This window comes from Ptychodera flava, chromosome 6, assembly GCF_041260155.1.
Source record: "Ptychodera flava strain L36383 chromosome 6, AS_Pfla_20210202, whole genome shotgun sequence".
NCBI classification, from domain to species: domain Eukaryota; kingdom Metazoa; phylum Hemichordata; class Enteropneusta; family Ptychoderidae; genus Ptychodera; species Ptychodera flava.
In genome coordinates, this window is record NC_091933.1 from 31,996,398 (window position 1) to 32,020,785 (window position 24,388).

The following is a 24,388-nucleotide window of genomic DNA, read 5'->3' on the forward strand; positions in this document are numbered from 1 at the left end:
GAAAAAGACATTTATCAGTGTCATTTTCATTAATTTTTAATTGCATAAGTAATGAACTTTCTAATTAGAGTGATATAGCCACAAATTAATACAACGTCAAATTTGATGAACCTTGATACAGATGTTCATCTAAATACTGCATCAAGAAATATGGTAACAGTGATAATCTGTTAAGTGTTAGGATTGTATGCAAAAGTGTTTTACAACATCCTGTTGATTAATTCCTAGTTGACTCATTTTATGAACTTTAGGATGTTTGCCTACATTGGTTTATGTTTTCATCACCATGGAACTCATTCTTGGCCATTGAGCACCATATGTACCGCAGTATTTTTTCACAGACCTAATTAATGAAGATGACTCTATCCTCTCTGAGGACATGTAATCAAAGTACCCATTAACAAGTGGGGACTGTGTCATCAACGATGACTTGTTGTAATTGGAGAGACAGAGACAGAGACAGAGAGAGACAGAGAGAGAGAGAGAGAGAGAGAGAGAGAGATGCAAATTGTATCCAGTATTTTGTTGTCAATATGTGAAATAAAACTAAATCGGAACACAAAACTTATGAAAGTGGCAGGTTGTGGTGTCAAAACGAGAACGGATTATTTTACTGAAAGGTAATTTTTTATTAACCTTCTAAAACAATTATTACTTTGGCAGTATAAGTTTGAAGTATTAAACGTGGGTAAGCAGCCATAAACCAATGGATTTAACCGTTCATTTTTATTCACAGGGTTAAATGATATCATATGTGTGCCTGTGGCATGAGTGTGATTATTGCATTCAACATTGTCAGATAGCAGTGTCTTTGTCCTTGATTATTAATTTCTGAAATGAAAGTGCCAACACTGATTAAACAAGGGGACAACAACCAACTTTCCCTGAGGACATGTGAAAGTATATCAAAAGTATTCATTGTGAAATATATGGATGAGGACAAGTAAAATTATGCTATAAATGCTGACTTTAGATATTGATCATGACATGCAAGGCCTTTTGGGAATACGTGTATACTCTCAGTAAAATTGTCTGTCCTCGTGAAACTAACTTCAATGATTTGGTTGTTAGAGTTATGTGACTAGTTCTGTGGCTGATTTTAAAATGAGTTGTAGAAGTGTTCTACACATCACTGTCGTGTAAATAGAGGCAAGGATATTACTGCGGCCTTTCTGATCTTGAACCGAGTCACCAAGTAGATTCCAATAAGCCAACTTGCAACCTTTTCTGGCAATTACCGTGAGAGTATAAAGTCGGCTTGATTTTCCTCAGCCTGGTTAAATTAATTTGATATTGTTAGGGACAGTCCCTTCAATATGTCGGGGGGGGGGGGAGTTGTAAAATATTGTCACAATTTTTGAAATTCACAAGGAACCCCTTTTGAAAAAATCAAGCAAAACAGGTGGCAAGAAGTAGGAATAATTACTCCCAGAGGACACAAAGGAAACAAAAATTGATAAAAAAAAGATTCTGCTAGCTTTTCTAGGAATGATACAAAATAAGATTCGAAGGAAATTGTTTCATTGATTTAGTTTCCCACACATCCTCCACCCTCAGGATTTTATATAGTCCGTTCCCTATCTCAGAGGGAAGTCATTGTAATCAACATAGATCAATACATTTGACTTCCTCACATCTGTATCTGATGATGCAAATTTAAAGGCTTTGTGTGTAGCAACTTCTATATGGCTCATAGCTTGAAAAGGCTGCTAATTTTCAATTGCACTTGAGCTCAATGGAGTCCCATTATATCGCTTTCTCTCATTACATTCTATTCTGAAAGGAGAGTGTAAATTTTTTAAAATTGCATTATTGTCAACGAGGTGCTTGCTAAGTACATGACACATTTGAGCGTATTGAGATACGTCAAATTGGCAGGGCTTTGTCGGTCAGTGAGATCTGGGGGGTTTTTTGGCTCATGTTTAAACATGCTTCAGATAGTTTGTTTGGAACAAGCTGGTTTACACGTATACCACTTGGAATGTTGAAACAGAGTGAGTACTTACTCTCTCCTAAATTGCCGCAATTATCTCGCTTTTTCAACTGAAATCATTCATGGGAGAAAAAGAATTCTGTCATTTTTTACTCCACACAATATGTTTAGAATGAAAACAGGAACCGTGGTACATCGTGACTCAGTCTTTTTGTGTTGGATATTAAAACTTGATGTGTGAAAATATAATTAGCAAATTGTTTATTCAATAATATTGACTCCATCCACTCAAGAGAAGTAGTTTTATTTGATCGCATACAGTTACAAATTATGTATTGCTGACTAATTTTGCTTTAGGTTTGGGTAGTCTTGTATTTTACTCTTGTCAATGATTTAGAAGTTAGATTATTTGCCTGCGTGAGAAGCAGTAAATTTTGAAGAAAAATTAAGGAAAAGCACTAGCAGAGGTAATTTCAATAGTTTAGTAAGATATAAAAGGCCAAGCCTTAGTTTCGCTGTGGCTTTGCAAATTTTGATGAAGATTTATTTATGCCGGAAAAAATTTGTTGAATTTCTGCATCCTGAAATAGATGAAAACCATGATAACAACTTATGTTTATGACAGCTGAATCTGGGGATTTCCATATTTTCCACAATATTTCAATAGCAATGTACATATTTGAGAAGGAAGGTCAAGACACTGCCAGCTGCGGAATTTTTCCGATTTCAACAAGGGGAAAATGCTTGTACTTTGTTGATATGAAAGATCACTGACAGTGTTGACTGTGAAAGCAGGGAAGTTGTTGATCAGATTATGGTAGTACACGTATCTGAACTAAAAGATTTAAACTTTTGCCCAAACTTACCACAAAAGAACTTTAAACCATCCTCTTTCCTAATCAAGAATTAAACCCGGGGTGAACATGAAAGTTTCGCCATAAAGAGAATAGTTTTACCCAATTTATTTGTTGATTCTCGAAATTCAAAATGTTGGCTATTCGTTTATTAACTCAATGGGGAAAAAATTAGATTTTCAACCAAAACATAAAAACAATTAAGACAGTGAAAATTTCATCACTCTGCCAACTTCAAACTGAGTGACACAAGTAGTGTACCAGCAAAGTTTTGCAACAATATTAGAGTCTGACTATCTGTCCCCCAGGTACAGCACTGCCATCCCACAAATCTTGATATTTTTCCCGGTGTTTTGCCGTGCACATTTGCTTAATTGCTGTTGTTACCTGTATGCTTTGATGTGGCAGACAAAATTTATCAAAACATACGCTTTCTAATCTCACAGTGGCTCTGACATTTTGATGTACAGCACAAGCATGCAGCTGTTTGCGGAGCATCAACCCTCGAGAGGGGATATTGCACCAGACTTGGAGGAAATCCTGGAATCTTGGCATCGATTCTCAGTGGAATTTGAGCGAGATTTTGAAGGACCGGCATGGATTGACGAAACGTTATCGCTGGCAGTGCGGCGTTTGCTTTACAGCATTGAATTAAATTCCACCCCAAATACGTGATTCTTTTGATTGCAAATCCTGATTGGATACAGATAGAAATTTTAGCCGGAATAAGATTGCCATGTTAAAATACAATAATGTACATTGACCTAGCAGCTAGAGTCATGGGATAGGTGTTTAAATTCTGTACATGTTCATACCAAATATAGTTTTGTGTTCTAGATTTCAGTTTGAAAGCTACCTGGACTACATGTATCTGAATAATTTTACCTACCAGCTTTAGGTGACTATATACTAAATACATGTAGTTCACATGTTTATTTTTTGGGTTGTGTTATCATTTATGATGGAAATAGTTCAGAAGCTACAGAAACTCAAGTTGGGAGGAGTGTAGGGTCCTCGAATCGGGAACCTGGACAGATGTTTTGAACCATATTGTGTTTGGATGAAAAATGTGATGGACGTGTTTTGGCTGTTGAAAACCTGGTGTCTACGGCTACCTCATGTTACCAATTAGTGTCTAGCTTTCATCATTAGTCATGAAATTTATGGAAACATAGTATTTTGTAAGTTACAACTGTGGGAAGACAAAAGTGTTCTACATGATGTCAGAACAAAAATTCAAACTTATTTGTTTTCATCGTGAAAATAAAGTTTAAAAATATCAGTTTCATATTTAATTAGTATAACTAATGAGTCCTCTTGGGTAAAAGCTATTAAAAAAGTCCTGTTGTTGACAAACCTATTATCAGTGCAGTATGCGCAATGTCAACAAGACCCGTTTGCAAATATTGTCACATTTTCAGTCCCCATACTCATGACTGATGATCATCAAATTAATATGCTGTGAGTCTTTTCATAAATATCCTGCAATATGAATTACTTCCAAGCAGCAAGAAGTGTTTCAGATGACTTCCAAGGATTTGTCAGCAATGAAAAGAAGTGACACTCATCAGCTGTATCCGTCAGTATCAGCAGGTGTATTTCTATTTGATGCGTAGACCCGCCAGGCTTAGTAATTCTCTTTGATACACAGGATGTAATGAAGAAACAAATATTATATGCATACGAGGCAATAATTATAAATTACCACAGTGACTGGAACTTTGAGGAACAAAATGTAAGATTAATCTGTAAATATAAAAGATAATTATAACCCAGAGAAGTTACAAAATCACTTTTCAGGCCTGAAATTGTTAAAATATGTGGCCATGTTTTTCTATCAGTGTAGTGTATCTTTTCCTGTTTCAATTCATCAGAGCCATCAAATAGATATCTACCATTTCTAACATAATGCATTAGATGGTTTTCATGCCTCATTTACACAAGGGATGCAGCGTGAATGTAAATAATTTTCTGTGGTATCAAAATGACAAATTCCTTCTGGTGAAAAAATGTGGAATTGACTTTAAAAAAAGTGACTTTTTTAATACGGTAGTGGGTATCTACACTGTTTCAGTTCATCAGAAATATCGACTAGATAATCTGCCATTTCTCAAAATCTAATTTCCGGTTATTTTTTGCATTTAAACTTTTTCTTTCAAGTTCTGTTGTATTTCTGTGAAGGTATTTTGAACCTTTCTGCAATGTACAGCCATGTTAGATGGTAGGTTCCATCAGCTTGAATTCAATCCTGCTCAACACAATGTAACCTGTTCACCCCTAATTCCCTGTAAACAGGTCCTCAGTCACCATTGATAGCAATGGAATTGGGCTAAACCATGGAGATGACAGGGATGAGTATTCACATTTTGCTGTGAAAGTTGCACTTTGAAGGCAATTTTTGATGGAGGCAAACTTCTAAGAACCAGTTTTAGCAATGTGTATCATGGACAAGGGTAGTGATAGAGACAAATTTTTTTTCACAGTATACATACATACTATATATATATATATATATATATATATATATATATATATATATATATATATATATATATATATATATATATATATATATATATATATATATATATAAAACGAATGAATGAATGACAATGAAAGAAGCAAATCAACAATCTCACAAAAACTCCTTGAAACCACTTGTCATGAGTAAACGATGTATGCGTGTACTATGTTCCTGGACCTTTGCCAAGTAATATCAACTGTATGTAATCATTTAATCTAGAAGTTGTCACCAAAATAAAGAGCAGAACACAGAAATCCTCTTCATCTCTCTCTTTTCCCTCCGGATGTTAATTCTCTTAATTGCATTACCCGTAAATGCAATTATATTGTAGACATTCATACTGGAACATAATCAGAGTGGTTTTGTTGTAGTGTATCATTCCTCTCTCTCTCTCCCTCTTTTCAACGGATTACAAAGGACTACTTCCGCCATCCAGGAAATATCAATATTTCAAAAATTTGAAATTGCTGTCGTAAAAAACTTTGCCCCGGCTATTTACACTTCAACTTAGCTTAATTACAGCATCCAGTGAAAGGAGATTTGGAGCAGTTGTTATTGGATTTCAGAGCTGTGTGCGGATAGATCCAAGCTAATTGAAGGGCAATGCTTATTTAACCCTTTCACCACTATGGTTTGTCCCAAATCCATTGTTTTCTATGGTAAAGTTGGACCTGTATACAGGGAACTGGGGGTGAAAGGGTTAAGTCAGTTGATTAGAATTCAGACTCTATTCTCAGCTCTGATTAACCTGTGAGTTCCTCGTATTGAAAACTGTTCGTGCAGCATCTAGTCTAGGTACACTGTTTTAACCACTTAAACTGTCGGCTCTGAGCATGCCCAATGGCTAAGTGTAATATCAGATAGATGTTAGATGGTTTAACTGGCTACATGTAGGAAATAAGCTCTCAGCTTGTTCCCTAGAGAGTCAGGAACTATATATGAAATTGAACTAGACAGTCAACAGTCACTTTTTATCTCTTCCTTTTTTTAATAACTTGATCGGATAATAAAGGAAATGTCTAGGCCATGAATTGCGGATGTGTGACACATAGAAATAAATATATCATAGTTGATAAGTCACAGACTTCATGCAGAGTTTGAAAGAACTTGTGGTGGTCGCAATTTGGAAGGAGGGAGGATATTACCATGGTAGACCTATATACAGAAGTTGAATGTAAACGACTGGAGTGATCTAGACTTTACAAAATACAGGAGTATTGAGTATGAGAAAATTTGAATTTTAGAAAAGCATCGGTAAAATACCAGTGAAAAAACAGTCAAACAAGGGTATTAATTTTGACGGGGGTGGGGGGGGGGGGTTGGTTACTGTTATGTTTACTTTTCATTTGCACTTCAACTTGGTTTTGATATTCAATAAATAATCCATTAAAGTGCATGTATGTATATTTGCTGGCCGTTCATCACTTTCATTTTAGTGTCTAATAACTCATTCAACTGTAAGTGCTGCAGTATATCAAATTTTGATTAAGCTCTCCCTTAGCCATGGTGTAAACAGATATTTGCGTATTTTACCTTAACTGCTGTTTCTTTTTAAACAGTCATAAATTGCACTTTGTTATAAACGAGCTGAAGCTTATTTGACAGTGTTTTTCCCAGAAGCTAAACAAAGCAATTAAATGACTTCTAACTTTCATTGCAGTCGCTGCTAGTTTTATGGTAGACCTGAGAGACATATCTCACTATGTGATGCGATAATATGTACGTCAAGTCGAAATGACCACTTGATCAATCAGCCTACTAGCTGTCTTATGGTTAATTTAACTGTGTCCACAGTTACAGATCTATTTTACGTGACAAAAGTGATGTGTGAGTTTCAACATGGTGCATTTCATCAACAGTGCAGACTCTTTCCTCCGGATGCGTGATGGTGACGTACGGATTATAGCTGCTGTGAAAACTCTGTACAGATTTCATGGACATTTACTCGTATATTGTACTTCAGTACAAATCAGCACTTTTTTCTTTATGTTTCATGAGAACATACTCCGTAAATGCAATCATTGTGGCCAGGTATAAACCTGCTTTGTCAGTGAGTTAAAAATATACAACACTTTTGTACATTATATAATTATTTATCATTCCAGTAACAGGTTCCACCTACATACATGATCTGTCATAGCATATTCCCATCCCCACCCTCAATATTGTAAATAATATGAATCAATAGTGAGCACCTATTCCCTGGTCAGTTACCTGGCCCTGTATTACCAGAAGTGCATTCTCTGAGATGGTAGAAATGTGTTTCTGGTGATACATGGCAACTAGTGGTAGTAAAGACTAGTTAATGAGTGTTCTAAACACCACAGTCCCTCCTCTGACAACACACAATACTGTTGTGTACAGTGTTTTTGTTTTTTGATGTCCATGTGTAATGAATACAATGTGCAACAATGCATTGTTCACCCAACAAGTTCATCACAGCAGTTGTGGACATACTGATTTTTTCATGAAAAAAAGTGAAGACAACTTAAGCATACCAATTGACACTCTCAGTTGCAATTGTTTGCAGAGCCCTAGTACAAGGTCATGCGCTGATGGATGTAGGATCTCACTTTTTTCATTGGGAAGTGTTCAAAATGTGTAGTAGTAACCTTTGACATCAGTCTTGTGAGCCATTTGGTTCTTGTATTGATTTTCGTGTCATGTTTAATACTCTGGGTCAATCATGGCACAGAACGTAGCATGTTGCATGCTATGAATTTAAGCAATCGACATGATGTAAGTTACAGTGTCAGTTGATATACAATCTCCCAGCCAAAATTGGTACGTGTGTTCACTAGCTGTAATGGCTAGCTGGATGTATTCAGGAAATGCATGTGCTAGTCTAATATAACATACACATGTACTAAAGGAAAATCGGGCAGATTGTTAAAGGTATACTGTCACCTGTTCCAATTTTGCCAAAGTGACCATGGAAAGAAAATCTAACCAATCACAGATTTTAAGCGGGTGGCCACTTTTTAAAAACAGCGCCCTCACATGGGCATTTTGAATACCAAGCAATGCCCCTTTGACCGTATATGGGCATATTTAGATTACAGGTGACTGTACATATACCTTTAAATGTAACATGAATTCTCTTTTACATATTTCAGCTCAGGATAGATGATTGTTACAATGATCAGTGGATCAAAGGAGGCAGCCACGTACTTATTTGCATATTAAGCATTTCAAAAAAAACATCTGCTGATTTTTCATGGATTTCAAAGGAGACACCTGTTGGCTGTTGAAATGGCTAAAGTACTCATTCAACATCTGTGCATTCGTTAAATTACTGTGTCCATATTGTATTGTGTGGCAGAAAGTAGTTTACATGGTATATTTTCCCATAAGGTGAGGGCAGTTTATAGTGTCAATGGACTATTACTGCGTTCATATGTGAATTTTAGTTCAGTTCAGATCATATGATGATGTTCTGTAGATGATAGAGTATGTGCATTCAGTGCCACTCGTTTTCAAGATATTTCATAATGAACACTTCGAGACCCTCAAAAACATAGATACTGTGAACATAATTTTTACATACTAAAGCTACTATAACAGACCAAACTAAGTGGTTGAAAATACACAGTTTTGGATCAATACCACCACTTTTTACGGACTTGGCAGATGGGGAAGAGATACTGTCTGGTAGGACAGAAGAGTGAAACACTTCTGTGACTATGCTTTTGTCATTGTGCATTGCATTAGAGGTACATGTTCTTTGTTTAATGTGATGCCCCACTTCTCAGTAATTTGTGAGCAGGTCAGGAGTTTCTTTATCGGGCCTGTAAATTACTGTGTGTCATCATCAGCGCGTACTCTATGAATATTCTCTGGATTAATTTTACCAGGTCATGTTAACATGATGATGAAAATGATCTTGATTAAAGTAGTACGCACCTCGAAAGTGAGAGACTTGGAACTTTTGCTCAACTTTCCTCAGGGAATCTTTCAACCATTCTCTTTCAAAATCAAGAATAAATATCGGGGGTCATCGTGCAAATTTTGGTATTAGAGACACAAATTACCCAAGCTTTTCCGATATTTGAAATTCAAAATGGCCACCATCCCTATGTTAACTCTATGGAGAAAAGCAAAATTCTCGACTTTCAAAAAACGAAGATCATTCTCCAAGGGCTTCAAAATGAACCTCCTTAAGTGGTAGATCAGAAAAGAATTGGAAAAGTTTGAGAGTCCAAATATCTGTCCCCGAGGCGAATTTTACCTTAATTTATCATTGCATATTATCGATAAATAGTTGCAATGCAGGCTATTTTGTAAATTTTAGCCAACTTATTTCTACACGATCAAATATCAGTCTGAAATTGTTCCATCTGATACCAACTGGGTCATTGTAACCAGCGCATGTGTAAATCTAGTCAGAAATAAATGATGAACCCAGCAAAGAAAAGATATAAACAGAGTCAGTACCAGTCGTTACATGGTCCTGCTTGTAATTGCCTTCTACTGTAGTTTAATAAAACAGTATGGTATACCAAATGACGAAATAAAATGTAATAAAAGCATCACTGCAACACAATTATTTTATTTGCATCTTTTGTTTCCTTCTGGAGTCTGTTGTTTACTCTGTTAGCAAAGAGCTTTGCATCCATGGTAACCTGAAAGCCCACCAGCGCCTTTTGGTTTGAACTTCAGCCATAAGGGATTTCAAGTGTTGTCACAGTTGGCGTGACGAGCAGCATGTATGATCATGGTACCAACATTATTTACAGTGTGCAACTATTGCGACATTTGATAAATATTCGCATCCAAATTGTGCAATTGTAGACATGTATGGTCGATGCAAACATTGTATGTACCTGGTACATCTGCTTGCTCTTTCCAGTAAATTTACATTGTCATCATCGCACAGCATGTACATTTAGCACAGGCAACTTCCTGTCAATTCCACCGAAGAATATTTTTCACCATCGATATTATTTTCTAACCAATCAATAAACTTGTAATATATGCCAGTAGTACTATTGAGTGAAACGTAACCAAAATTATAGCATTTTCTCCTTCCTGAACAAACACAGAATGAAATATCTGTAGTAACTGGAAACATCAGCTTGCCCCCCTGTAGCTTTTGACATGACGTACTGTTGGGCGCAGCAAGAATACTTAACAGTTTGCTTTTGAATACGGTGTGTTGCATTGCAGTGTTTTAATTTCCGGTGTTAAGTTTGAGGTAGAAATACATCTCCAGGCCTTGTATGGCCATGTTAAAGATGTGCCGATAAACATTGGGTGAAATGCAGTGTGGATGAGTCCAATGCACAGGGTAACAATTCGTCATGATTGGCCACCTTTTCTGTGTAACCCTTCTACATGTAAATGTATACATAATGACCTTCCAATGCCTTGACTGTTCAGCCAGTACCATTTTCTGACTCGATTTGGGAAAGTGTTGAAATTCATATTTTTTTGCTGTGCCAAGCTTTCAACTTAGTTGTGCACATTAACCACATGCAACAAAGATTGCTTCAAAATGTTGATATCATGAACAGCTCTGGTTTGAGATGCTCATTGTCAAGCAAAAGTGAAAGTAAAATGAACAATTTGCATTATATTCTAATTAACAAATGTAGAGGACGTTGCTTCATTATCAAAGTAATACCAGCTGGTGTTGCTATTGAGGTCAGTACACAGGTAAATTTTACCAGGATCCCCGGATATGTGAATGATCCCAGTGGCATATCAGTAGTTACATAATTAAATATCAGTAGAAATACTAATAACCATGGTTTCATTCAGTGTTTACCAATGTTCACAAACCTTAGCAAAAACACTTAACATGCAAGGTTACTGAACAATTATTCAATTAAGTGTGTTAAAAGTCTAGTGTTCCTAATCTTCACAGAGGGCCCAACATCATATTTTAAAAATCTTTAACCTGCAAACAGAACGTGCTGGAATTCTTTATCGACCTACCGATGTACGAGTAGGTTACATGTTATGATAGTGTTAAGCTATTTGTCGTCACATTTTATTCGTGAAAGAAGGCAATTTATGTGTCCATGCATTCAGATTTTGTATGTGTACAGCGAAGCTTTATTGTTGTTGTTTTTTTGTGAGGCTAGTATCTACTTCCTAAACTGGATTGAAGAGAAATGTGGCAACATGCACGTACCAACCTGAAGGTCGAATGTTAGACTATACCTACATTTTCGACTTTCCTTGGGAATTGACTGATTGCGGAGAAAGCCCCAGGGATCCTAACAGTTTGATAGGTAAAACCAATAAAGGAAATTGCTGCGCTTTCAGGGATCATGTCAGTTGCCATGGTTACAGTGTGTGTGTACAGGAGGTCATTGGAGACACGCCCGGAACAAGTGACATAAGTTTGCATGGAAGTCAAATCGCCCATAGCTTCATCATTACTGCACTGCTATATCAATTGCTGCTACTTGCCAACCAACTTGCTAATAACGGTTGAAACAACCATTTCTCCCAAATTACTCATACAATTACTCATATTAGTAATGCTGTACTTCTGTCTTTTAAAGTGAGTTTGACTGTTTGAGAAAAACATCTTCAAATTTGTAAAAGACTCGGCGCAGAGCTGTGAGACATGGCCAAGAGGTGTATATTTGACTATTTTTGGTTCAGTAAAATTGGATTCAATTTGGTGCATTGTGTCTCAGATTATATTTTCCCAAGTAGTAGAGGCATACATTGATATGAGTTACAGTGCAATTCATGTAATTGATATGATGCTGCTCATATCAAGTCAATCTGGTGTAAATAGCCAAGGATTATAAGTGCAAAAAAGCTATAAATGTGCGTAATTTTATGACAGATGTTTATCCTTACGCATCTGTCCTTTGCAATTATATATTATTGAATTACAGATTACTCATGTTGTTAATCCAAAATCGTCTACAGCTGTGGATTAAATACCCTAATGTGATTGATTGATAAGGGACTGTTATTGTAAATATTCAGTGATCTCTTCTAAGAACAAGTGAAAGCTACTTTATATATGTATGAATTTTCAAAAAAATATTGCGACCGAACAAAGTGAATTTGATTCATGGTCAGTAAATATTGGATTTGAAGAGTGATGTCAGCTGCGCGATTTTTTTTTTACAGTAAAGCAACATAAACAGAGACCTTAATTTGCAGAGCACATGGGTGATTGATGCGTGTTTTCTGTGACTATACTTTCATCTAAATTGAAGAATGCCCTTTAATTTCCATAACATTACATTTACACTGCAAGGCTTTGCCGTCATGGAATTTCATGGAGTCGGCGCAGGATATTAGTAACGAGTTGAACATTTACAACATTTTCTGTTCAAATATATGTTTAACCCTTTGAGTGCTGTATTTTTTCCCACTAAAATTTTAGTGCAACATTTTACCAATTTTTATGAAGTTTTCTGTAATTTTTCTGATAATTTTGGACCAAATGAACGCAGTATTTCATCAGTCACAGTTTTTTATCAAAATTTTGGCAAAAATCTGACAAAAATTGACTGAGATATAGTTTATGAGGGCGACAAAAATTGACTTTGGCGCTCAAAGGGTTAACATGTGAAACATCGACAACTTCTCTCCCTAAAGCTGTTCACAGGTGTCCCTATCATTTCCTTTTAACAAAATATGTTGATTAACAGTGGCATTTCCATCTGTCCAAGTTACATGTACCTCAAATGATAAATTTTAGTCTTTAATTTTATTTGTAGAAATCTTTTCTCTTGAAAATCCTATTTGTAAACAAACTCATGACAGTGAACTTTTACAGAAACAAAGTATCAGTTATTATTTATTGTGTGAAAAACTACAAAAAATGTTTATTCTTATTTTGTTCTTTAAACATTCAGCTTTGTTCATCCGATGATGAAATTAGCTGTTTGATATTTTAAACATCAGCCGTTGAAGAAGTCTCTTTATCATATTAGGAAATAGTTGGATTTTTTTTCATAAAGTCAGAATGCTAAACAAACAATATGTAATGTTAGCCCGCAGGGATAATTACCCCAGGCATAAGCAAAAGAAGACATTTTATGAGTATGTGAAATAGGAAATTAATGTACTACATTGGGCATGATTTCTACAGCTGATAGGGTCAGACTGTCAAGAAGAAAACCAGACACCAGACACCCAGGCAGTCACCAACATGACAAGTCCAGTTATCTTTGATTGTTTCCCATCTATCATACATACAACATGCAGTGTAGATTTGTTTGACATTCTATATTTATATACACCGGCCGTGCTCATTTGCCTTTCAGCGTCTGTAGTTCCGACGGTACAACCTATATTTCTTTGTAAATCTGGAGTCTTACAGCCCAAGCCAATGTTCATTGGCAGGTTGTGCATGACAGTGGAGAGGACAGAAGTCAGCTGGAACATTTTATTATAATCGTAAAACTTTTGATGGAAATTATTCATGAAACTGTTGATTTGAGAGAGAGCGGTAAATTGGTCAGATCAAAGGATGTGAGCTTTTCTGAGAGCTGACAAAAAATACCGAAAAATCCAGGAAGAAAATCAATATTTCCGAAGTAAAGTGTATGCATGTAATGGAAGGGCGGAAGTGCAGATATTATATGAGAAAGAAAAAGTAGCCTTAGAAACTGACTTGTAAATTCAATGATATTCACTGACTTTTAACAGCGTGAAACATGTCAGACAAATGTGAGAATATGGATTTTTCATCTATTCAGTATGGAGCCAATAGTTGATATAAAAGTTTAGATTATTAGGGGAAAGTGATGTAGGTCGTTAACAGTGACAAATGTAGGTTGACGTAGCCCAGTGATTCCATTAGAATTCCCTTTTTAATTTTGAAATGAAGGGAAATAACTAGGTGGAATGAATGTTGTCTGAGAAAACAAGAGTTGTGAAAAGGCAGCATGTCTTTATTGGAACTTTTACAAATTGGTTGTCAATTTTCAGTCACTATTTGCACCGGTAGGTACAGCATATACACAATATATGGTGCATACAATTTGAGTTAGTGAAAGTTAGGCTCAAAATTTAGAATTTGTAATAGAAAGTAATTACTTATATCATTGTCAAGATGTAATAGAAGGATATGAAATCTATGTCCATTGTGACTACCAGTTCAAGTCGGCAACTTTGTCAGATGTGTGGTGACACTGAATAGCCAGAACACAGCTCACCGGGGAATTGTACTTGCATGCAATCAGGTGCTTGAAGTAGGTGGTTAATAAACTTGTGCAGCTGCGATGTTGATCGCATTCAGGAAAGTACAGTGACCAGATAAACGCTCATAGCATGGAACAACGTACGGTAATCTATTGCAAGAACCATGGAAGTTTGCCACAATCATCAAGGAAGTTGAACTATGGAGTTACTTGAATTACTTTTGTGAAATCAGTTTCCTAGTCAATAATTATGACAGACTCCATGATAATATCAGTACCAGTATATGCATATGCAAATGAGAATTTACAGGGAAGATCACGGTAGAAAGGGGATGATAATAAAACACTTTTTTCAGAATGAAGAACCATGTTTGTATCCAGCTGCGTTTTTGGACAGACCGGATGTGATAGAGAAAGCAGTGACAAGTGTGTCAAGACAATGACATGCTCTCATACATGTGTTTGCTGTGTTAGCGCTGTGAGATGAAGAATTCTTCATGTAGTAATGCCATCATAATTCACACATCCATGCTTGACTGATCAACTGCAGCTGCCTTGCTTTTGGTAGACCGATGAGGGCATATATCAGTTATGCTGTTGGTATACCAGTATAGATGTTATTGTGTAACTTACTGTGGTTGTGAATAGCTGGATATGTGACTGTTACAATCATGGATGTAGTGTCATGGACATATAGTCTATTTATATTTCTTGTGGTAGGTGTGCTATCGGTATACCAGTATTTATGTCTTTTGTAACTTACTATAGTTGTGCATAGCAGGATATGTGACTGTTACAATCATTGATACTAGTCAATTTATGTATCTTGTAAACAGTACTCTTAAAAGAAATTGAGGTGATCCTGCAGGCATAGAAAATGTCAGTAAGATTGCTGTACAGTATCTGCCACAGCAATTCAATTATTTCAAAGTAGTAGTACCTTGTTCATGCCATATACAAGAGGAACAATTTGTTGCATGGCAGACACTGTCATAATTTCATGGCTTTTTAAAATCTCCCACAGATAGTATTGCTGTACAACGAGGTACTTCTGGTTTTTTGTATTGGAAACCGTTTCATATAAAATAATGTATCATTCTATAAAGTGTTATCACCAAACCTTTTTTCAGGCTTTATGTCCATTTTGAAGCTGCAGCTTGCAATTTATGAGAGGATACCCACCTCCAAAAAAAATAGTTCAGTAAGCTGATTTGTTGCAATTGTCCTTTTTTTACAATACCATAAGTAAAAACTGGTAGTTTTTTCCAAAGTTTAAGTCGTATTATTTGATAACAATTTTACTTTTCTCTTCAGTTTTGATTGTGCTTGTCAGAGCCATCTAATAATTAAAGTGCAACATAAGATATGCGTTCCTTTTGGCTGACCATATTAAAAGCTTTGTTTTTACGTATGCAAATTCTGTAGCGACTGGTTTTCAGTGGCAAATGTTTCCAGACCATGTATTGCACAGTGTGGTCCTTGTAGAGTGGGAACTCTGGAAGAGTTTCAAACACCGAAATGTCACAATTTTTTTAAATGAAAAAAAATCCAGACCGATCAAGATTAAAGACATCCTCAGCAGGGGAAATCTTTGTACACTGTCCCATAAATGTAATAAAACAATATAACATCTGCACTTGTAGTTGATAAGACGTATCCTGTGTCAGAAAGTATACATTAGATTTGTACATTGAAGGTTCCTAGGCCAAAATCGTGATAGCAGTTTTTATCAATAAAGTCTCTGCAGGTCATGGATCGAAGTGAAATATGATAGTGTAAACTTTCAGCTGTGATTTTTTAGGCTTTGTACTCACATGCTATCAATGGTTTGGAGCCAAATTCGAATCTTTAAGTTTTATGCTTTACGATGTGATGTGTTTTTTCTAAAATTGATGAATGCCCATGCACTCCATTAAGACATAAACTTAAGGCAAAATAGAAAAAAAGTGTTTTTTGCTTTGTGGTTTACGGACCTATGGCTGTATGCTATATTCAAAGTTGTTCAAGAACTGATGCACTGTTACTTTGTTGTCATGGTTTCATGGAGTTTGAGTTCTCCATTATTTTGGAAGATGGCATGAGAAGTGTCTGCAGGGAAATTTTTTGTAGTGGTTTTGGTTTGTTGTGTTTTGTGTATGTCAGTTCACTACTCAGTTAATCTCTCTTGTGAATGTACCTGCAGTCATTAGGGCCAACATTGAAGAAGTGGATTGTATAGGTTGTATTGTCAGACATGAGACAGAGGTCATAGGGTATTGTTCACATCTTCATCACAGACAGACTCAGAAGCTAGGTTGTTTCATCGTAGCCATCTTGAGATTTGTATGTTCAGTGATAATGGAAGTGTGGCCATTCAAATGGAAATGGATTCTCTGCTCTCACAATTCCAAAACTGGATCATTTAAAGCTTGCAGTTGGGATTCGATGAAATTAGGGTATATCTCTCTTGTGATGTCTGCCCTGGAAACATCATCAGAAATTGCAGAAAATCTTTGAGTCCATTATACTGAGAAGGGAGTGTTCCTTGACTGTTTTGAAGAGGACAGCTTTGGTTAAGTAGATGAGCCATAAGTTGTGTCTTGAGCAGGATGTGAATTTAAAAGGACATGACTCTTTGAAATGATTTTTGGCAAATTATACTGTGCTTTAATGTTAGATGGACCAAGTTTGCAGTTTTGTTCTTTCAAAACTGGTTCGAATTTGAAAATGTCACTGCTGTTCAAGTATTACCCGGTAACAACGAAATGGTCAACTTCAATATTGAATAGTTTCCTAATTTGTTGTGTCAAAATTCAGTTATCAGAGATAATGCAAGTTTATTGTATTAAACCTTCATATCTATGAATTGGCATACATCAAAAAACATAGTTTCCAGATAACTCTATCTATAATTAATAGTTTAAAACCAACCTATGTTAATGTTAACATTTATGGTAACAAATGTTTTCTTATAATATATACTGAATTAGCAGTCATCTAAATCAAATGTTTGTGAATTCAACAGGTGCATTTTCCTCATAACTTTCATCTTGTAACTGCATGTGTCTAAGACCTTGGGAAAATGCGGTGAGAATTCACCAGAAAAACATGTCAATCAGTATGAATTGAAGTTAATAAATCTTTTCTCCAGCACCAAGGATTCTTTTGTTCTTGTCCAACAGCTTTTATTTGATATGATAACCAACATATATGCTGTATTTAATCTCAGAACAGTAAACATACACTGGTACATTCTGAATAAACGCACACTTTTCCAGGGGATTCAATATTTTACTACATGTCTGCATAGTGATTTCACCGTCACTGTGAAGTTTACCATTAATTATTTCACGTTAAATGTACAGTTAGGAATTTAAAAGCATTACTTAAACCATAGTGAATTCTGAGTCCAAGAAGTTTTCATCTTTGTGTATGGTATCACAAATAGATATAGTTCAGTCATTTTTGTATCAAGTTGGTCATGCCAAGGAAATTACGTGACTTACTACTTTAATATTGGTGTTATTAAAGGTGTACTGTCACCTGTTCCAATTGTGCCACAGTTACCATGAAAAGATAAAATCTAACCAATCACAGATTTTAAGCGGGTGGCGGGTTTTTATAAACAGCGCCCTCACATGCGCATTTTGAATACCAGGGAATGTCCCTTTGACCATATATGGGCATGTTTAGATTACAGGTGACTGTATACCTTTAAGCATTTCTTTCATTTTCAATGGTGAAAACAAAGCAGTTTGTAGATTCAGATTAAGTACGGCAGGTGTATTTTTATATTCAGTGTCATATCAATTTGGTAAATTGGTATTTTAGATGGTAAACAAACATTAGTTTTCTAAAAGTGAAAAGTTGTTTGGGTGACAGTTTAACAATCAGCAATACCGAAGATATGTGCAGTATGTCAGGTCCAATCAACGAACAACATCGGTCAGGTTACAAAAGGTTATTAAGCTACGTGTAGATGTTCCTTGGAAATCCTGTCATCGTGCACGGTTGACAGAAATCGAAGCATTCCTGGTCAATGTGTTGACACTGTCTGGATCTGTCAAAGTAAATCTGGCCTCGGGTATTTATTTCTCAAATGCAGCTGCGGCAAGGTGTGACACATTTGAAAGCCAAAAACCCTACATGTAATCTTATCGCTTGATGGAGTCATGTGGATGATTGAACACAGTGTTAGGTATCCGGTAGTTGTTCAGTCCTGGAACATAACTGTGATCAATACAGACAGGAAATATCTTACAGTGTTGTACTTGATGGTGTAATTTCAGCTCTGTGTAAAAGTCTATGAAATGTTGTTAATACCACAGGGAACTTAGTAATCTTGTTGTTGTTGTTGTTGTTGTTGTTGTTGTTGTTGTTATTGTTGTTGTTGTTGATGGTGGTGATGATGATGATGACGATAATAAAAAATATTAAAAAACAATGTCTCATTCCTTGCTGTTGTTTGTCGATGTTGTAGATAATTGTAAAAGAAAACTGTAATCGTGACCAAAAAATGACGTAGGTCGCCCAACGTCACTTCCGTCCTATTCGGGAGTGACGTTGGGCGACCTACGTCATTTTTTGGTCACGATTACAGTTTTCTTTTACAATTATCTACAACATCGACAAACAACAGCAAGGAATGAGACATTGTTTTTTAATATTTTTTATTATCGTCATCATCATCATCATCACCACCATCAACAACAACAACAATAACAACAACAACAACAACAACAACAACAACAAGATTACTAAGTTCCCTGTGGTTAATACTACAGTAATCACCTTCCTGGTTTGTCTAAGTGGCCACGAACATCATCTTTTGTTAACGTATTGGAGAAAGTTTTTAGAATTAGTTTTACTAAACTGCAACTAGGTAAAGGTTTACACTGAATGTGAAAAATTGATCTTCATGTGGTTGAGCTTAACGGGAAATATTCCTCCCAATGTTACAATCTCAAGAAATAAAAGATGCATTCTAGGTACGCTTCTAGATGTGATATGACGTAAGGTACAGAGATTCATGATTTCTGTACATCATCATCACGTCTTAGGTGGCTCATTCTTGTGCAACTAAAAATTAGAGATTTAAGCCCATTGAGTTAAACTTCGAGAATGGCAACCATTTTGAATTTCAAATATTGACAACGTTAATTTACTTTTCAAACAAATAAATTATGGTGAACCTCATTTGTTTTTAATCATGCAAAGGTAATTTTCAATTTTCAAATCTCCTCAAGCAAAGTAGAAACTACAGTTTATTCATTTCTTGGTGCACTTTACCTTAAGGTGGAGTTGGAAATGACAAAATTGTCACCACCCGGAGTGTATTCATCTGCTCAATATTTGACTCACCATTCACTGAGCATGCATATTTCATGTTTGAAACTGAATATGCTCCTATCAATACAGTGTTCCAGTGTTTGCCAGTATCAAAAGTGTCAAGGCTTGTCTAACGTGTCTTGAAATTTGAAATTGACGAATGCATTATTCAGAGTTCGGCAGTGCAGCTTAGCTTGGTGAAAAGAGTCTTGCATTGAATGGTCTGATATGACTACGATACATGCTGTGATTGAGTTACAGGCCTTCAACATATCTGACATGGCATGGTTTTCAAATTGTTACCTGTCAATAACGGTTTTAAATGACGCTCCTGTAGTCCTCTACTCAACCTGTGTGATTTTGGCATTTGATGGATTTGATGAAATTCTTTCATTTTTTTCACACTTTATAGTGAAAGTAGTTGTCTATAATGGTGTACTTGTACAATCTATTTAATACAACAATGAAAAATGAATGAAAGATTTATTAGCAGTCAGTGTTACATGTCATAACCAAAGCGCCACAGTAAATGATTGATTAAAATACAGTACTCTACAGATGTATAAAGGTACAAGATTGAATGAAATCAATTATGTTTGTTGAAATGCACAAACAAAAGTTTTTCGTTTACGTAATTTCTCATATACTTCATTTGAATACAAGTGACTGTCTGCACTGTAGGTGGATGATTAATGATTTATGAGTATTAACTGTTAAGTTATTGTATGCGAACAATACTCATTAACACCCTTTGCGTAAATTAGTGATGTCGTTTTATGCTTCAAGTATTCACTCGTCTTTCTCATACAACAGAAAAGGTAGAGATTTGACGACATCTGTTAAAGGGATAGTCGCTATGATTTTTGATGATTTTTTTCACCATTTTTGTTTTGTGTATCAATTGCAAGTTCTTGTTCTACTCCCCACAGCATTGTTGAAATACCGTTTCGCTCATCAACACAGCCCCTGCACAGGCAAAATGCAAAGTTTTTGGTTGACACTTGAGTTCTACTTCAGACCAGAATTCACTTGTCAACAATAATAAATGCTATTTACACATGTACAGGCTGAGTTGACAAGCTGAATACTGTGTAACGTGTACATAGGAAGTAGAACAACAAACCGTTGCTGACATTACAAACAAAAATAGTGACAAAAATCATAAAAGTGACAGCTATTGGCCTTTTAATATTTATCCACTGTTATCATTAGTTCCTTTTAATATTTATCCACTGTTATCATTAGTTCTAGTAATAATCGTAGCAGTAAAGTGACATACATCTCATTAAATTTGTATGTGTTGTGAAACAAAATTCAAAAAGTAGTTTGTATGTGTCAGCCGAACAGAGAAATGCTACCTGGAGAAAAAAAAAGAGTAACTGTACAAAGATGGAATGAACACAGTTAAATCAGTCCGCAGGCTGAAAAAAGTCAACATTGATTTGGTATGACTTTCAAGATTTATTAAAACTACCTGGAAAAAAGGCAAAAGAAGCAGACATCTCTTTACCTTCGTCCCTGGTAAATTAACCAAAGTGTGAAACCAAATGTAAATATTAATATTAACACAGACTGTGTCAGTCATCAGTTCTGTTGCTGAGGTCTCTGTTTAGTACTGACGTAAATATTTTTACAAAAGACAGACAGAACTATTGAATGTTGTAGATTAAACCATTTTCATCAGGAAGGGCGCTCAAAACAAATAATTGATAATATCTGAAAGTGAAATCTTCCAAGAAACATTGTGTGGATTGCCTCTTAAAAGCGGCAAAAGCTGCGAATGGGTATTAAATAAACCAATCTCAAAATATCTTGTTTTCCAAGAGTTTTCTTTGAATAAGACCCATCAAAGACTGAAAAGTGTATAACACCGTCATAAGTGTCAAAAATGGCATGTCAATTCAAAAGTTTTAACATCAATTTAGAGTTCCCGCCATTTTCAAAAACTAATCACGTCACAGAGAAAATACAGATTACGACAACAAAATGTCGGCCATCATGTATTTTTCAAGTAAATGGCATCATGCTTGTTTCTTGTATGATCATAATGCGTATTTGCGGGAAATACTACTTTTTGGGTACTTTTCCGTGGGGATGCCATTTTATGAGTGCGGTAACCGTTTATTATTCAACTTTTTAAACTTATAGGTATAGTCCAAATGAACAAGCAGTGATATTTAATGATACACAACTTCAGTTAGCACATTTACACCAACCAGCTTTGGTTTGAAAATAAAATCATGAAAATAATGCATAAAATTGGCAGCTATTGGGGCTTTAATTGCTGTGTGATGACATAAGTTGCTACCTGATGAAAGAGGTGAAAAATGACAAGATGAACTTTTTGACTTAGCATCTCAAACTGTCAAGTTGGATTTTAATAATTCAAGTTATAGTTACATGCATGAGGTAGGGTGAGAAAGAAAAAGATCGCACGTGACGGTGTCTAAATTGAGATTGGTTGATGGCAAGTTTGCAGCTGGAAAATTGAATTGTGCATCTGCCCGGTAGAGTGTTTAATTTAATTTTCAAAAGACGAGAGTGAACTCAATGATGTAGTTATTGAATCAAGGTCCAGGAAATGTGTATATGTGGCGGCAGATGCACGATGTGTGGAGAGGCTTTCTCTGTGCGGTAGAAATGAAACCATGTGTTTGCACCGTCAACATGAAATGAAAACAAGACTGAAATTTCAGTAATCGATATTGATTATGAATGCTTCGCCAACTTTTGTAATTTGCAAAATGCAGTAAAGTAGTAATGGTTGTCTAAAAGGGAAGTAATTGAAGTTTGACCTTCTGGTGTCGGATTCAACTTGTCCTCCAATTTTACATCATCATGGAGAAGATATATTACCTTGACTTAGGGTTCGTGAATGATGTCTTTGAAGCTTTTCTTGAAAGTTGAAAGTAACATGATGCTGGTTACTCAGCCAGGCGCAATATTTATGCTCTCAAAGCTGCTGGTTTCACAGAATAAACACTCTTCACAAATTAGTGTTCCCATCTATTCTAATCTGGTCATTCGAATGTGCATTTTACTCAAAATGATTAATTTGTGTTAATACAAGGTGTGTTTGTTTCTTGAAATTTGATATGCATCAATGATGAGACAGACGGTCTTGCTGATTACGCTACGGTTGGAAAATTCATTTGTACGCCCCCACCTCATATCTCCATTTTCCATTGGTTAACTTGTTCAAACAAACAGTGTATTGTGGATGGGAACAGAATTGAGAGCTGAACTAGCTGTGTACATGTGCTATTGACAAATGCTTCAGGCGTGATCTATTTTGCTGGACATGGGTCAGTTCTCTTCCACATTAAAGAGGAGTTGGATCTGAAAAGAGTAAGAGAGACAGTGCTTTGTTTCTGACAAGTGAGAGCACGCGTTGATAGAGTGTTTTGAATTTTCACAGCAGTGCAGAGAATGCAGAAGGCATTCTCATTTTCATTCAGATTTGAAAACTCTAGCACTTTCTGTTTGATCCAAACTACTTTTTAGTCCCCACGGACACCGTCCGGGGGGACTTATAGGTTTGGTCATGTCCGTGCGTGCGTGCGTCCGTCCGTGCGTCCGTGCGTCCGTCCGTTCACGCAGATATCTCTGAGATGCCTGGAGCGATTTCATTCAAACTTGGTACAAGGATTACTTCATATGTCATACAGATGCACGTCAATTTGTTCTGTGATACGATCCAATATGGCCGCCAGGCGGCCATTTTATTACGATTTTTTCATGTACAGAGCCATAACTCAGGCATGTTCCAACCGATTTTATTCAAAGTTGGTACAAGGACATCGACCAATGTCATAGATATGCACGTCAATTTGTTTTGTGATACGATCCAATATGGCCGCCAGGCGGCCATTTTATTACGATTTTTTCATGTACAGAGCCATAACTCAGGCATGTTCCAACCGATTTTATTCAAAGTTGGTACAAGGACATCGACCAATGTCATAGCTGTGCATGTCAATTTGTTTTGTGATACGATCCAATATGGCCGCCAGGCGGCCATTTTATTACGATTTTTTCATGTACAGAGCCATTACTCAGGCATGTTTCGACCGATTTTATTCAGAGTTGGTTCAAGGACATTGACCAATGTCATAGATATGCATGTCAATTTGTTTTGTGATACAATCCAATATGGCCGCCAGGCGGCCATTTTATTACGATTTTTTCATGTAAAGAGCCATTACTCAGGCACGTTTCAACCGATTTTATTCAAAGTTGGTACAAGTTTATTGACAAATGTCATAGCTGTGCACGGCAATTTGTTTTGTGATACGATTTACGTATTTATTACGATTTTTTCATGTACAGAGCCATAACTCAGGCATATCTCAACCGATTTTATTCAAAGTTGGTACAAGGACATTGACCTATGTCATAGCTATGCACATCAATTTGTTTTGTGATGCGATCCAATATGGCCACTGTGCGACCATTTTGTTACGATTTTTTCATGTCCTGAACCATAACTCAGACATGTATCAAGCGAATTCATTCAAAAGTATTTTTATCACAGACCTAATGAAGAGGACTCTATCCTCTCTGAGGACCTGTAATCAAAATACCCATTAACAAGTGGGGACTGTGTCATCAACGATGACTTTTTTTCAGAAGTATAGTTTTTTGCGTC

The 24,388-nt window shown here is 36.1% G+C and overlaps 1 protein-coding gene across 1 annotated transcript in view; it reads left to right on the forward strand.

Moving 5' to 3' along the window:
* Window positions 1-24,388, forward strand: part of LOC139134447 (voltage-dependent calcium channel subunit alpha-2/delta-2-like) — a 173,858-nt gene that overhangs the window by 71,848 nt on the left and 77,622 nt on the right. The window lies entirely within an intron of this gene.